At 46.8% G+C, this 11,992-nt stretch overlaps 1 long non-coding RNA gene across 1 annotated transcript; it reads right to left on the bottom strand.

The window, feature by feature from the left end:
• Nucleotides 1–324: 324 nt before the first annotated feature.
• On the bottom strand, nt 325–3,492 carry LOC125945635 (uncharacterized). The gene is made up of 3 exons (XR_007467100.1): nt 3,407–3,492; nt 2,264–2,401; nt 325–459 (listed from the first exon to the last, which is right to left on the bottom strand). It is a non-coding gene; the product is annotated as an uncharacterized LOC125945635 (long non-coding RNA).
• Between the last annotated feature and the right edge of the window lie 8,500 nt (nt 3,493–11,992).

Here is an 11,992-nt window from a genome sequence, read left to right as displayed (position 1 = left end):
GTATATCGTTGCTAATGTCCGGCGGATATGACTATTGCAATAAGTTCTAGAATCCTGCTTAAAGTAGTTTCGAAAAATCCTGTCTTGAAATGGGATTTTGTAAGACCATTAGAAGCATTTAAAAAATACAGATTGAATCCTGCTACAATCAGGATTTTGACATCCGTTTTTTTTTCACCCTCCCCTCTAGCGCCCCCCTCGTCTCCCTTTTCTTCCCTCTCCCCATGCCCCTGCGGCGTTTCGCCGGCCAGCGGCATGCAGGTTTGCGCTTGTGCAATACACGAAACACATACAGCAATAACATTTTTTATTGCAAAAAGTAAACACGACTAGACAAGCTAGCAATCAACATTAAATATGAGTGCCTCCGGGTAACGTCCATTACAGGTATCGACCTTGATAAACCTGGTTTCGAACAGGCTGCTGGGCTGTAGCTCCTTAATTCAGCAGGTCTTCTTACTGCAAAAACATTAGGCATGTGTAAAACGTATATTAATTGAAGCACACTTTTCTTAGTGAACGTATAGTTTTTCAATGCATTGGCAATAAGCACTGCAATATATCTTGGCAATGGGCAGCACTACAATATATTGGTCCAAGCACACAGTTTTCGAGCATTCCACCTTTATTAACATGGTTGTAACATTAACCGATCACAAGTGAAATTCCCTTCTGTTGCCTTGAAGACATACTTTACATCTAACTGAAGGTGTTGCATGTACAATCGCCAACCAGTGTAAGTGTCGGCTATTTTGCTAGCTTTCAGGAGGCTGTTGTCTTGACTAGTTGGCGACTGGTAGATGACAGCAGCCTCCTAAACACGTGCGAAGTAGGTGCCAATTAGCATTCAAAGAAAGGAATAGATAATGCATTTCTGATAATGTTGTACGAGAAAAGAGGTAAGTGTGGCTCTGCAAAGGCACAGCTTCAGTGTGACAGCATTGTTACACCACCGCAATTTTATTTGCCACAGATGACATAGCCAACTCAGAAATGACGCAGGGGTGAGCATATACCTAAACACCAGTTTATCAAACACATCGCATACTTCAAATTGAGCAAATATATTGCGATTCCTTAAAAAATAAAAGACAGCAGACGAGTGCAACCTTAAGTAACAGCGACTATTTGCAGAACGGCTGCTTCAAGCATATACAGTAAGAACTTCAGTTGCTGTAATTAAACCATTAAAATGTTGCACGCCTATGACTTGCCTGTTTGAAAACCTCCACACAATAACATTGCCAAGCACTTGTAAAGAATTTTTTTTACAAAAACAGTGAGTCATCCACACACAAGGTGGGAACATAAGCCGTAATTTTCCACCCAGTTTTACTAACTTTGACCTTGGCGACATAATTATAGTTACGCAATGGGTTAAAGGTTAAGCTCGTGCAGTTTATATATCAATTATGATCTAGAGTGCTTGCATATGCAATTTATTGCTTACACGGAAATGAGCCCACACACTAAAACCCACACATGGCGCGCGGCGACGATTTCATCGCCGTTGCACTTTATACGGATTATCACGGCGACGACGACGGCGGCAAAAATGCGCTTGGAGTGCCCATATAATTTCTATCGCAATAAAAGAAAAAGAACCGCGGCGTAAATTTCTCTCTCTTAAATGGCATGGTCGCCGTTACGTCGTCGCGCCGTAACACGCGTGTTCGAGTCGATGTCTCAACGCTGCGGTTGCGACGCAGAGGAGCTACGACGGAGGCCCAGTCCCGCCAACGAAACTGCTCACAACCGGCCAACGCTCGCTTCAACGGCAGGAAAAGAAAGGGAGAGGGTTAAGCTGGCGCCAGGCCGGCGGCGGGCGCGCACGGAGACAGTCGAAGGTGGGGGAGCTACGAGGGAGTTGAGAGGGAGAGTGAGGGGAGCCACCGAAGCGACGGGGTCACCTCTGCTCAGCCAAATCCGCTTCCCTGACGCCCTCCTCCCTCACCTTTGACGTGTCCGCGCGCCCGGCGCCGCCGTGCTGGCGCCGCCCGCTCCCTACAGCATCGTTTTCTGCGAGCGCGTTGCTCGACGTGGGCAGTCTCGTGGCCCCTACTCGCCATCTGCTTGCGCGCCGTGATATCTAACGACTCCATTCGTACGTCGTGCTGTGGTGCACGAATACTTCAGAAATAAGTCTTTCCTTTAATTAGAACAAACTTTCGGGCTCCTTCGAGTTCGAATTATCGAGATACGACTGTATATGTATCACGCTGAAAATTTAATTCGTACGACTTTAATATGAAATAACAGTTACCTGGGTTCTTGGAGTTCAGGAGTTTCGTGGTGGCCCTTTGGGCGGCGGCGTTTTCGTCTGCCCATTTGGCACCTGTAGAGGGTACATGATCGGTGTCTTCACCCTCACGCGCCTTCTCTCTTGCACGTAGGTATGTGCCTGCATAGTAAGTTACAAAAACACTTTTTATTGTTATGCTGATAAACTCGGAATATCTATGTTTATAATGTAACAGCAGTGCCTATTACAACTGTATATTGGAATTTTTCTTTTTTTAACAGAATTTTGTTACTGCACAGACTTGCAAAAAGAAAACGCCAGTGCGACCTCAAAATTTATTTGTTGCATGACTGAAGCCAAAAAATGTTAGGTATCCTAAAAAAAGATGCTGTAAATAGCTACACTGTCAGGATTATGTTACAAAAAACAAGGCAACAGTGCACTACATGCAGGGTGTTTCATTTAACTTTAGCCAAACATTAAAAATATGCAAGTGCCACGTACCAGGACAGAACCAAGGTAATGTTGCAGATACTCAGATTATTTTATGCATTCCGCCTATTTAGATAATTAGTTCTAACTAATAAATAACTTCTCAATTACTATAGTTAGATCAAAAGTGTCAATGAGAAGATTGTAAAGCAACATGAGAAACTCCTGATACCGCTTTCTGTTTCTCAATATGAGCTACATAAAGTGTTTTTACAAGTGTGAAAGGTGCCTGCCAATACACGCAAACTGCCTCGAGCGGCCAGTCGTTCGGCAGTTTTGCGTGTATTCGCGGGCACCTTTCACGCTCGGAAAAACACACGAGTGATCTCGCACAAGAGCGTTGACGGAAGAACGCTGTGGCTACGCGAAGATCGTAGCACGTCTAATCATTCTGCGCCAAACGGGAATGTCATCGTCTTCCTAACGATCAATGGTCAACGAAACGTCGCAGAGGTAATTTTAGACAGCTTTGGCAAACCTGAATACGCATACAATAAAAGAAACGTACGCAGACGTAAACATGCCTCTTAAACAATATTAGAGATTGCAGTTAAAATCAAGGCGCTTTCATTGAAAAACTTCATTACCGCCTAAAACTTCCACCTAAAACTCCCGCCTGAAAACCGTAAATAATTAAACACGACAGGTGTCAAAGTGGCCGTGACTACTTACGTGAGCAAAGAAGATGTGGAAGGCAGTCTGGCGCTCCGCAGTTCATGAACGAATACGGGTCAGGAACTTAACGGCTGGTCCTGACAAAAATAACGGTCAATGTAACGGCGGGTTCAAAAGTTACGCAATCTGGAGGGAAGCTGCGCGGAGAGCGCAGTCCGCTTGGCTGCTCAGACTGCGTCGGCGCAAGCGATGACGCCGATGAGCCGTCGCGCCACTCCTCGCTTTGTCAGGTAGCCGCTATGACACGTCACGCCGCTGCATCCTCTTGCGACACACGCTGCTGCAATGCAGAAAAATACTCAGTGTGGCTTCGTACTCGGTACCTGAAGCACAGAAATGCTAGCTAATTTAACTAAGAAAATACAAAATGCGGCTGCTACCATAATACTAGCGCCACCTTACAAAGATAATTTGAAATAACAAAAGTCGAACTTTTTAATGCATCATTCTTGGCACTTTGCGGTAGGTAGGTAGGTTCCTAACTCGCTTTATAATACAAACAAGTGATGTGCAACCTATAATGGAATCGAACTTCTGCCGTGCGTCACAGCAGCCGGTTCTCTAGCAACTAGACTACGGTGTCTTTTTCTTCCTTTCGGTCAAAGTAAAACAGGTTAACCAAACAGGCAAAACGAAAACTGCGACAAACAATATCAAAACATTTTACAGTTTGAACCGTCAGTCCAACTTGGCTGACATTGTCATTAAACATTCTCTGAGCGTTGTCAAGGGATCTACCCTCGACAGCCACTCAGGAACACAGCAATCATGCGTTCTAAATTTTCCTTCACAGAAAAATGGCAATATTCGCCAGGAGGGACAGATCGCGTTGAAGTGTATCGAGGACTGTTCAACAATGTCCTCGCGTCGATGACAAAATCAACGTCGAAAGTGGTGCTTAGTTTCCGGAGAAGTTCAGAAACTGGGACAAGCGGAATTCGGTGACTTGTAACCCATCATAGCCATCCTTGAAATTCCACACATTTACGTGGACAAAGACTTGCCTGATTTTCTGCAGATGATGATGCATAGTCCGAAGAACCTCCATTTTCGATGCCCGCGCTCATAGGAGGGTCGTTTTGTGGAACAAAATATTATCTAGAAATGTCTTGCGTGTGTGCTTCTGCATTTTCTCCTTTCAAGGCAAGGTCACTTTCGTGAAAACTGTCCTCGGATTGAGCATCCTCATGTGGCGAGGATACTTCACTAGAAGCATGGTTACTACTTTCATTAACCTACCATGATACTTATTGGACGGTACTCGTGGCAACAGGACTGGCAGTTATCGGTTCGTCATTAACTCTACGCCTCTTCTGACGGTCTGAAAGGTCAGCGTAACTTTTCTTCTTTATTGTGGACTTCATTATGAGCATAAAGAGCAAGCAGCTGCCCCTTCAGTGCTCACTCACCACAATGCAAACACCCGCACCAGGGTTGATTGCACTCTCTTCTAACAGGGCGAAGCAAAAACAAAAACCAATGTCCGTTTTTCCCGCCAAAAAGCGGAAGAAAACAACAACAAAAAATCAATAATTGTAGGCCGCTAGAACAAGCGATTTTAAACGTCTTCTAAAATCCGCCTTATAGAAAGATTTTTCCATCCAAATTGAATCCTTCTCGATGTTGACTTCTTCAATCTAGATTTTTGACGGTCAAGGCGAAATATCCATGAATAAGAATGATTATATCTCTTTTGTGCTAGCTGGGCCGATCACCCGAAAACTGCCTTCGTAACTCCCGATGGACTGTACGAATTCAACGTTATGCCCTTCGGCCTATGTAATGCCCCAGCCACATTCTAAAGGATGATGGACAGTGTCTTGCGTGGGTTGAAATGGAAGACGTGCCTGTGCTACCTCGATGACGTCGTCGTTTTCTCCCCTGAAGTGCCGATTCGGAGCTCGCAAACTCACCATCCTGGGCCACGTAGTCTCTAAGGACGGCGTCCTTCCCGATCCGCAGAAACTTCGTGCTGTTGCTGAATTCCCGATGCCTACCACCGTGAAAGCGCTTCGCAGCTTCCTTGGTCTATGCTCATACTTTCGCCGCTTTGTGCAGAACTTCACTTCTATAATAGCACCACTGACGAAGCTGCTCACCAGCGATAGCTATCTGTCTGGTTGGTCGCCGGCATGTGATGAGGCTTTCGCAACATTACGTCGTCTCTTGACTTCACCGCCCATCCTACGTCACTTCGAACCTACCGCTCCGGCCGAGGTACACACGGATGCTAGTGGGATCGGCCTTGGCGCTGTCCTTGCCCAACGTAAGCCGGGCTTCTGTGAGTACGTTGTTGCCTATGCGAGTCGTGCCCTTACCAAGGCAGAGCGCAAGTACTCGGTTAACGAGAAGGAATGTTTGGCAATTGTTTGGGCGTTGCAGAAATTTCGCCCTTACTTGTATTCGTTTCATGTCGTCAGCGATCATCGTTCGCTCTGTTGGCTGGCATCACTGAAGGATCCGTCGGGTCGACTTGGACGCTGGGCGCTTCGTTTACAAGTATTCGATATTCGCGTCATTTACCGCTCAGGACGCAAGCACGCCGACGCCGACGCACTTTTCCGGTCGCCTCTGCGTTCTGACGGCGCGCCTGTTTCCCTTTCCGCAAGTTCCTGCGCAGACATCACTATCACTAACATGCCTTCAGAACAGCGCAAGGATCCCTGTATCGCCTCGCTGATCGACGTTCTCTCTATGGCTTCGACGACACCAGCCCCACAGCTCTCTCGTGCCCTTCGCTGTCAAGTACCTCATTATGCGCTCCGGGACGCCATGTTGTACCGCCGCAACTACCAGCCCGATGGTAAAAAGTGGCTTCTTGTTATACCTCGCCATTTGCGCTCCGATCTGTGCACGCATTTTCACGCAGACCCACAAAACGCGCATGCTGGCGTTTTGAAAACGTATGATAGACTTCGCCAGCGATTCTACTGGCGTGGAATGTACACATACGTCCGCAAGTACATTCGTTCCTGCATTGAGTGTCAACGCTGGAAAACAACTTGTCACACACCCTGCCCATTACAACCTTTGCCGTGTCCCGCTCGCCCGTTTGATAGAATCGGCATAGACCTGTATGGACCCCTTCCTTCCACCCCTGCGGGCAATCGGTGGATTATTGTGGCTGTCGCCCATCTTACTCGATATGTCGAAACCGCCGCTCTTGCAACAGCTTCAGCTCGTGATGTTGCCTTGTTCGTCTTGCGCCGCTACGTTCTTCGCCATGGTGCGCCACGCGAGCTGCTTAGTGACCGAGGGCGTGTGTTTTTTTCTCAAGTCGTCCAAGAGCTTCTCGGTGAGTGCAATATCATTCATCGCACTACTACAAGTTATTATCCGCAGACTAATGGCTTGACGGAGCGCTTTAACCGAACACTTGGTGATATGCTCTCCATGTACATAGCCTCCGACCATTCTAATTGGGACTTGGTGCTTGCTTTTGTGACATATGCATACAACACAGCCACGCAAGCCACTACTGGATTTTCGCCTTTCTTTTTACTATACGGACGTGAGCCATCTTCTACACTGGATACTATACTTCCGTACCACCCGGATGCATCCGAATACCGCCCAGTCTCAGAACTTGCTCAATGTGCCGAAGAGTGCCGCCAACTCGCACGCTCCTTTACATCCATGACACAAGGCCTTCAAAAGAGCGCCTTGACCCGGCTGAACCTACCCCTACCTTCCCTGTTGGCTCGTTCGTGTGGCTTTCAATTCCGTGCCCCACCCCTGGTCTCTCCCGCAAGTTTGCAGCGAAGTATCACGGTCCCTACCGGATCGTTGAATGCACATCGCCGGTGAACTACGTCGTCGAGCCTGTGACACCTCCCACCGACAGACGCTGCCGTGGTCGTGAAACAGTCCACGTGGGCCGCTTAAAGCCCTACTACGACCCTCTGGTGCTTGCCTCACCTTGAGGCGCCAGGATGGCTCCTCTTCGTCGCCGGAGCCAATGTAGTGGGGAAGAGAGTCCGCAGCCATTGAGAGAGGATGACGAAGCCTAGCCGCCCGGAGAGCGCGAGACAGTGACCGACGCTGTTGGGTCAAGGCTGTTACGTAGCCTCTGCTTGTAAATAAACCCCCTTACAATACAAACAAATAGAGTAGATTAAGGTGAACAGACTGCATATTATCTCGCTTTATTGGCTACCCTGACTACGTAACAGCTACCCTGACTATGCTGAATAGCCTCGCAGGAGAGCAATATATCAGTATCGGCCGTCAGCCTCTTGAGTCTGCAAAGTAGTGCGTTTATCTAGGTCAATTAGCCACAAGCGACCCTGATCATGATCAATATTTGATGGGAGTGCATACGGCATACATTGTCAAATACGCAGTGGGAGCTTACCACTGTCGTTGAAAACAAAACTGTACAATCATTGCGCTCTACCGGTGCTAACATTTGGCGCAGAAACTTGAAGGTGAACAAAGAAGCTCGAGAACAAGTTAAGCCCTCGCACAAAGAGCGATTGAACGAAAACGTCGCAGTTTCACTCGAAAGGCGGAGCATCAATTGCGATAGTAAATTAGGAGAGAGCTATACGAAGAATAGTAGTTTTATCAGCTGTATAAACTTGGACATGGAGCAGCACCAGCAACGCACACAACTGTTATCGACGCATTCGGCGTTTTGCCCGCATTCGCTCCGAACGCGCGCGGCGTTGGTGACTGTTGCCGATGCCTCTGGGGGTGGCTCAGAGGTTTTCGACGAAATCAGAACGGGACAATAGTCGAGCAGCGTCAGAAGTATTTACCACCTTCTCGCGTCGCAATGTTTTTATATAATTACGCATTTGCTGCCGCCGCTAAACGTCGCCTCCCCTCCTCCCTTCCTCCCACCCCCCCACGGCCTTTCGCGCGACGGAAGAAGTCGCGTTTGCTTTCTCTCTCTCTCTCTATATATATATATATATATATGGGGATTCTAAAGGAGGAGAGAGATGCTTAATTCTGCACGCCTTCAGGGAGCACGGCGCCGAACGCGCGTTTTCTCTTCGCTGTGCGTTCGCTCCCCGTGACAGCGCGCGTCCCTCACGCGCTTTAACTCGCACATACACCATACGGCGTGCGACTACGATTTCATTGCTGTTGACGTCATACGGAACCTCGCGGCGACGGCGACGCCGACGGCAGAAATCCGCTTTGAGTGTCCATGTAATTGCTATCGCAATAAAATATAAGGCCTAACGTTAAGAGACAGGAAGAGAGCGGTGTAGATCAGTGAGTAAACTGGGATAGCCGATATTGTAAGCGACATTAAGAGAAAAAACGGAGCTGGGCCGGCCATGTAATGCGTAGGACCGGTAACCGGTGGTCTATTAGAGTTACAGAATTGATACCAAGAGAAGGGAGGGAAGCGCAGTCGAGGACAGTGCAAAACTAGGTGGGGTGATGAAGTTAGGAAATTTGCAGGTGCTAGTTGGAATCAGTAGTGCAAGACGGGTAATTGGAGATAGAGGCCTTCGTCCTGCAGTGGACATAAATATAGGCTGATGATGATGATAATCACAAGCCTGTGCGGCACACGCAGCGCAGTCACAGCTTAAGCTGGAGGAGCGTCTCGATAGGACTCCCTAGTAAATTGAGTGAAAATGTCAACTGCAAGTACTAAACATATAAAAATACAAGCACGAATCATATAAACGTGAATCAATTGGATAATTATGGCTTTACGCACCACGAATGCATATGCAGTGTAAATTGTGCGCGTATCTGTTTTGTATCCATCTCCTAATGTTCTTTTTTTTCTTTAAGCCTCCTCTATTTACCTTGTTCCACTACCTATCCAAGTGGTATCTGTTCTCTCAATTCTGTAATCTCTCTAACTTCTCTAATTTCTTATCTAAAAGAAATTCATCTGCATAATCTTCCTTTTCTTCCTCAAATCTACCTTGTACCGCTACCTAAGGTTTACTCATACGGTGCTAATGATGATGATGGTGATTTTTATTGGCATCCCCTTTGAAACACGGCGGTTACATAGTCATCTAGCCAGCTTGTTATGACAAGTAGCTCGATTCAATGCTAATGATGGTGATGATGATGATTTATTGGCAACTAGGAAGGTTTCAGAAAATAAAAGAAGATTAATGAGAGGTATAAAAATGCTAGATAAAGAACATGTACAGTATACATGAATAAATCAAGCAGGCTAGGTGACTGTCACCATCCCGTTTCAAAGGGAATGCCATTAAATCATCATCATCATCATCATTTAGGATCAAATCGTGCCATTTGTTACGATGATGATGATGATTTAATGACATCTCCTTTGAAACGGGGTGGTGAGAAATAGTCACCTAGCCTGCTTGATTTATTTATGTATACTATGCATGTTCTTTATCTAGCATTTTGCTATAGCACTAATTAATCTTTTTATTTATTTTTTTCAAAATCTACCTTGTACCGCTACCTCTGATTTTAAGAGATCAGGTCGCATGAATCTTTCCCTGTTTTTTTTCACCAATGCTCTAACCATGTCTTGCTTATCTCTACGGTTGATCGGTTGATGTTTCCTTCCACTTGAAACCCAAGCGCTTCTGGAAGTTGTACGTTACCTGCGGTTCTCGCTGGTAACCCTGGTATCCCTTCGCATTCTATTACGTTGTGCTGAGTGGCCTCGGGATCTTGCTGCAACATGCACATGCCCCATCTTCATCAAAGTCACTCCCTGAGCAGAACAGGAATTGGCCTCCCTGGTGCAGTATTCTGCCACTACCTCCCTCACCACTCCGACAACTAACCCATGGCCCTTCGTCTCCAGTGACTGCGGAGCACCTGACCAAGGTGGCGGTCAGACCTGCTACGCGGCAGAGGGTGCTAAGAATCTCTGGGTCCGGACAGGCCGCTAATGGAAACTGAACCTGGCAACGTTCAACACGCGCAACCCTCGAGTGAGGCTAGCTTAGCAGGACTATTTGAAGAATTATCCGGCATTATTGGCCTTAGTGAGATTAGAACTGGTGAGGCTTACACAGTGCTGACTAACGGCCACGTCCTCTGCTACAGAGGTCTTCCAGATGAGAGAATCCGGAGTATGATTTCTAGTACATAAGAACATAGCGGGCAACATTGATGAATTCTACAGCATTAATCAGAGGGTAGCAGCCATCGCAATAAAGCTGAATACGAGGTACAAAATGAAGGTAGTACAAGCTATGCCCCAACCTCTAGTCACGATGATGAAGAAATAGAACTGTTTTATAAAGATGTTGAATTGGAAATGATAAAAGTGGAAACTCAGTATACTGTAGTCATGGGCAACTTCAGTCCAAAAGTGGAAATAAGCAGGATGGTGAGCAAGCAATTGGCAACTACGTCATCGATTATAGAAATGAAAGAGGAGAGATGTTTGTAGAATTCGCGGAAAGGAATAGGCTCCGAATAATAAACACTTTCTTCAGGAAGTGCAGCAACAGGAAGTAGACCTGGAAAAGCCCGAATGGAGAAACAAGGAATGAAATAGATTTCATACTCTCTGCCGATCCAAGCATGGTGCAGATGTATATATATATATATATATATATATATATATATATATATACTATAGAAGTGTTAGGTAAGGTAAAGCGCAGTGACCATAGGTTAGTGAGGTCTAGGATTTCTCTCAATTTGAAGAGAGATCCAAGCATGGTGCAGGATGTATATATATATATATATATATATATATATACTATAGAAGTGTTAGGTAAGGTAAAGCGTAGTGACCATAGGTTAGTGAGGTCTAGGATTTCTCTCAATTTGAAGAGAGAAAGAGTGAAATTAGTCAAGAGAAAACAGGCCAACTTAGAGGCAGTAAAGGTAAAAGCAGACCAATTCAGGCTGGTGGTGGTAAGTGGTTCTTGAGGGAAAGGGAAAGGTTGGCGCTATCTTCTGCAGCCCTTGAGGGAGCACGGCTCAGCGCCAATTCAGGCTGGTGCTCGCAAACAAATATGCAGCTTTAGAAAAGGAAGAGAAAGCCAACATAAAGGCAATGAATGAAGAGCGCACTCTCACAGTCCTGAGAACGCCAGGATCATTTGCAGCAGACAGAACGCCGTCGCTGTCGGACGTGCTCTCGCGATTCTGTGGTTCCGGCCACTGTTCTGCCTTTTGTCTCGTATCCGAAAAGGGATTGGCCACATTTTAACTGCTCGTAGGGCTTTGTTTCTTCTATGGATTTTTTTTTTCAGGGACCGTCAATGACGGTCTCCGGTCCCGGCCAGGGCTCGCCTTGGTCGCCTAGCCGTCCCACTGAGTCGGTGCCCCTGGAGTGTTTTCTTCGGAACGGAGTCAGTACCTTACCTGTGGCGCTCGTTTCCAGGGATGGCGGTTCCATTCGGCTGACCGAATCAGAAAGGTTCCATGAGGAGCTGCGCAGTATTACCGAGCACTTGGTTGACACCTCGGAGGTGAGGCGTTTTGGCAAGGCAGGCATTCTAGGTAAGTCTTCTAATGTTCAGTGCCTTAATGATTTGCTTAACTGCACGAGATTCACTAGCATCGCGGTTCGTGCTTTCGTCCCTCCTCATCTCGCATGCCTGAAAGGCAGTGTTCGCGGGGTTCCTACCGATATTACTCCTGAGGGCCCTTTGAAGA

This window comes from Dermacentor silvarum, chromosome 5 (genome assembly GCF_013339745.2).
Source record: "Dermacentor silvarum isolate Dsil-2018 chromosome 5, BIME_Dsil_1.4, whole genome shotgun sequence".
In the NCBI taxonomy this organism is placed as follows: domain Eukaryota; kingdom Metazoa; phylum Arthropoda; class Arachnida; order Ixodida; family Ixodidae; genus Dermacentor; species Dermacentor silvarum.
The sequence above is the reverse complement of the archived record's forward strand: the minus strand, read 5'-3'. Positions and strand labels throughout refer to the sequence as shown.